Source organism: Mustelus asterias, chromosome 11 (genome assembly GCF_964213995.1).
Source record: "Mustelus asterias chromosome 11, sMusAst1.hap1.1, whole genome shotgun sequence".
NCBI classification, from domain to species: domain Eukaryota; kingdom Metazoa; phylum Chordata; class Chondrichthyes; order Carcharhiniformes; family Triakidae; genus Mustelus; species Mustelus asterias.
In genome coordinates this window covers 71,070,987-71,075,129 of record NC_135811.1, presented here as the reverse complement: position 1 = coordinate 71,075,129, position 4,143 = coordinate 71,070,987, and the positions used below count along the sequence as shown (strand labels likewise).

General features: G+C 41.9%; 1 pseudogene; it reads left to right on the top strand.

Moving 5' to 3' along the window:
* The first annotated feature begins 398 nt into the window (after positions 1-398).
* On the top strand, positions 399-603 carry LOC144501067 (U2 spliceosomal RNA; annotated as a pseudogene).
* Positions 604-4,143: the final 3,540 nt, after the last annotated feature.

Here is a 4,143-nt window from a genome sequence, read left to right as displayed (position 1 = left end):
TAATATTCATCTTCAACAAATTTGATTCATTCCATGTGAGCTCTTGAAAGGTGATGGGCCCTGATAATATCTTGGCTTCAGTGTTGAGGACTTTGTTTTATTCATTCATGGGATGTGGGTCCCTCTGGCTAGATCTGCATTTATTGCCCATCTCTAATTGCCCTTTGAAAAGATGGTGGCGAGCTGCCCGCTTTAAACGCTGCAGCCTATGTGGTGTAGGTACAACCACAGTGCTGTTAGGGAGGGAATTCCAGGTTTTTGACCTGGCGACAGTGAAGGAACGGCCGATACATTTCCAAGGGTGGTATAGGTGTGCGGCTTGAAGGGGAGGTTGCAGGTTCAGGTGTTCCCATGCGTCTGTTGCTCTTGTGATAGAGGTCACGGATCGAAATGGCGCTGTCGCTTCTCGGCCTTTTGGCTAAGATCAAGTGTAGTATCGGATCTGCACTTGGTTGAGGTCATTAGGTTACGCTGAGGCTTCATATGTTTCATATGAAGCAATTTTTTAAAGCGGCATCTCGGCCTTTTGGCTAAGATGCAAATGAGCTCAAGTCTTGGAGGAGGATCCTCCCCCTTCTCCAATCAGCTTGGCTCATGTAGATCGGGCCCAGGACAGGGTGGTTTAGTCGCCCGCCCTGTCTTGTCAGCCTGGATCGGAAATGTCTCAACTTGTTGAGACTCTGAATTGGATTTGATTTGATTGAATTGGAAAAGTATATAAAAAAAAGGAGCCTTGGAAAATTACTGCTGTGTATTTTGTCAATGGTACATACAGCTGCCACTGTGCATCAGTGGTGGAGTGAGTATTTAAGGTGGTGCGTGGGCTGCTTTGTCCTGAATAGTGTTGAGCTTCTTTAGTGTTAGAACCATAGAATTCCTGCAGTGCAAAAAGAGGTCACTCAGCCCATCGAGTCTGCATTGATTCTCTGAAGGAGCATACCACCCCAACCCACCCTCCCTTGTCCTATTCTTGAAACCCTGTGCATTTACCATGGCTAACTTACATATCTTTGGACACCAAGGGGAAATTTAGCATGGCCAATCCACTTAACCTGCATATTTCTGGACTGTTGTTGGAGCTGAACTCGTCCAGGCAAGTGGAGAATATTGCATCACACTATTGACATGTCCTGTTACATTATTATATTATTCCAAACTGATTTAGGAATACTTCCGTTCACGTGTGTGTACACATGTACATCAAGTGTCCCAGATCATTCACTACTGTGCTATAATTAGTGTACCAAAGCACCAATCTATCATTCTGTAACTCACAGAGATCTGAAAATGTACATTTGATGACATCTCTGGTATTTTTGCCTAAAAATGTGATTTTTTTAACTTCAGGAAACCACAAGACATAACATGGTGTAATGACTTGGGTAAAGACACAATTGGATGGGAAGGGACAGCGAGTTTAACAGTAATAGTACGTCAGTGAATAACATCACAAAGAATGATGAAAAGTTAAATGCTTGTTATCTGACTGAGGAAAGCATTAGTAAAAATGGATGAACTATAGCACAAATACAGATAAGGACAATTAGAGATGGGCAACAAATGCTGGCCTTGCCAGTGACGCCCACATCCCATGAAAGAATAAAAAAAGTTTAGATCTAATCAGCATCATTGAGACACAATGGATAAAGGTGGCAGAGAAGATAAGTTTGAAGAATACAGTTTGCAATAGCTTCCTGGAACAATATATTGTCAAATCAACTAGGGATAAAGCTATTTTAGATCTAATATTGTGCAACGAGGCAGGGTTAATTAATAATCTCATCATAAAAGATCCACTTGGAAATAGTGATCATTCTGCAATCAAGTTTCACATCAGGTTTGAGAGTGACACACTCCAGTCCCAAACAAGAATCTTAAACAAAGTCAACTACAGAGGTGGGGAGGGGGAACAGGCTACATTTGAAGTGTAAATAGGCTAAACACAACAAAATAAACAGCGAGAAACAGGTAAAGAATCAATTAAAATTTTTTAACAATAGTATATTTCATTAAGTACCAAAACCTCAGCATGAAATATCCATTCATGGCTTACTGGGGAATCTAAGCATAATATTGGAATAAAACTAGAACTAATAATGTTGCCAAGAGTGATAGTAAGCTAAAGGATTGGGAGAGTTTTAAAAACCAGCAAATTGTATCCAAAAAGCTGATGAAAAGGGAAAATAGAGTATGAGAAGAAGCTAGCTGGAAAGATAAAAACAGCTGGCAAGAGCTTTTAAGGGATTAAATTAATGAGGAGAGTAAAAGTTTAAATAAAGTTTCTTATTAGTGTTGCAACTGGGCTTACATTAACACTGCAATTAAGTTACTGTGCAAATCCCCTAGTTGCCACAATCTGGCACCTGTTCGGCACGGCACGGTAGCACAATGGTTAGCACTGCTGCCTCACAGCTCCAGGGACCCAGGTTCGATTCCTGGCTTGGGTCACTGTCTGTGTGGAGTTTGCACATTCTCCTCGTGTCTGCGTGGGTTTCTTCTGGGTGCTCTGGTTTCCTCCCACAGTCCAAAGATGTGTGGGTTAGGTCGATTGGCCATGCTAAAAGAATTGCCCTTAGTGTCCTGAGATGCGTAAGTTAGAGGGATTAGCGGGTAAATATGTCGGCATATGGGATAGGGCTGGGTGGGATTGTGGTCGGTGCAGACTCAATGGGCTGAATGGCCTCTTTCTGCACTGTAGGGTTTCTATGATTCTATGAGAGGGAGAAAAGGGGAACTCCAGGCCAATTAGCCCTGATTACAGTCATCAGGGAAATGCTGTAATCAATTATTAAGGAAGTCATAGCATTGCACTTAGAAATCATAGCATTATCAGAGTCAGCATGGATGTATAAAAGGGAAATGGTGTTTGACAAATTTATTAGAGTTTTTTCAGAATGTAGCTAGTAGGGTAGATAATGGGGAACCAATAGATGTAGTAGACTTGGATTTCCAAAAGACATTCAGGGAGGTATCAAACAAAATGTTATTATGCAAAAAAAGTGGCTCATGGAGTTGGGAGTAATATATTAACAAGGATAGAGGATTGGTTAATGGAAAGGAAAGGAAGCAGAGGGTAGGGATAAATGGGGCATATTCAAGTTGACAGGTTGTGACAAGTGAATGCGCAAGGGATCAGTGCTTGCCCTTGACTATTTGCAATCTATATTAATGACTTAGGTGGAGATTCAGAGAGTAATGTTTCTAAGTGTGACGATGGTACAAAACCAAGAGAATATAAGCTGTGAGGAGGACACAAAGAGGCTGCAAAGAGATTCAGACAAGTTAACTGAGTGGGAAACAAGTTAGCAAATGGAGTATAATTTGGGGAAGTGTGAGATTATTCACTTTAGTTGTAAGAATAGAAAAGAATATTTTTTAAAGGTGTGAAATTTGTAAATGGTGATGTTCACAGAAACTTGTGTGTACTCGTACAAGAGAATAGAGTCATAGAGGTTTACAGCATGGAAACAGGCCCTCTGCCCAACTTGTCCATGCCGCCCTTTTTAAATAAAATCGCTAAACTAATCCCAATTGCCCGCATTTGGCCCACATCCCTCTACATCCATCGCACCCATGTAACTATCCAAATGCTTTTTAAAAGATAAAATTGTACCTGCCTCTACTACTACCTCTGGCAGCCTGCTCCAGACACTCACCACCCTCCGTGTGAAAGAATTGCCCCTCTGTACACTTTTGCATCCCTCTCCCCTCACCTTAAACCTATGCCCTCTAGTTTAGACTCCCCCACCTTTGGGAAAAGATATTGACTATCTATCTTGTCTATGCCCCTCATTATTTTATAGACCTCTATAAGGTCACCCCTCAGCCTCCTACGCTCCAGAGAAAAAAGTCCCAGTCTATTCAGCCTCTCCTTGTAACTCAATCCATCAAGTCCCGGTAGCATCCGAGTAAATCTTTTCTGCACTCCCTCTAGTTTAATAATGTCCTTTCTATAATAGGGTGACCAGAATTGCACACAGTATTCCAAGTGTGGCCCTACCAATGTCTTGTACAACTTCAACAAGATGTTCCAACTCCTGTCTTCAATGTTCTGACTGATGAAATCAAGCATGCCGAATGCCTTCCTCAGCACTCCGTCCACCTGTGACTCCACTCTCAAGGAGCTATGAACCTGTACCCCTA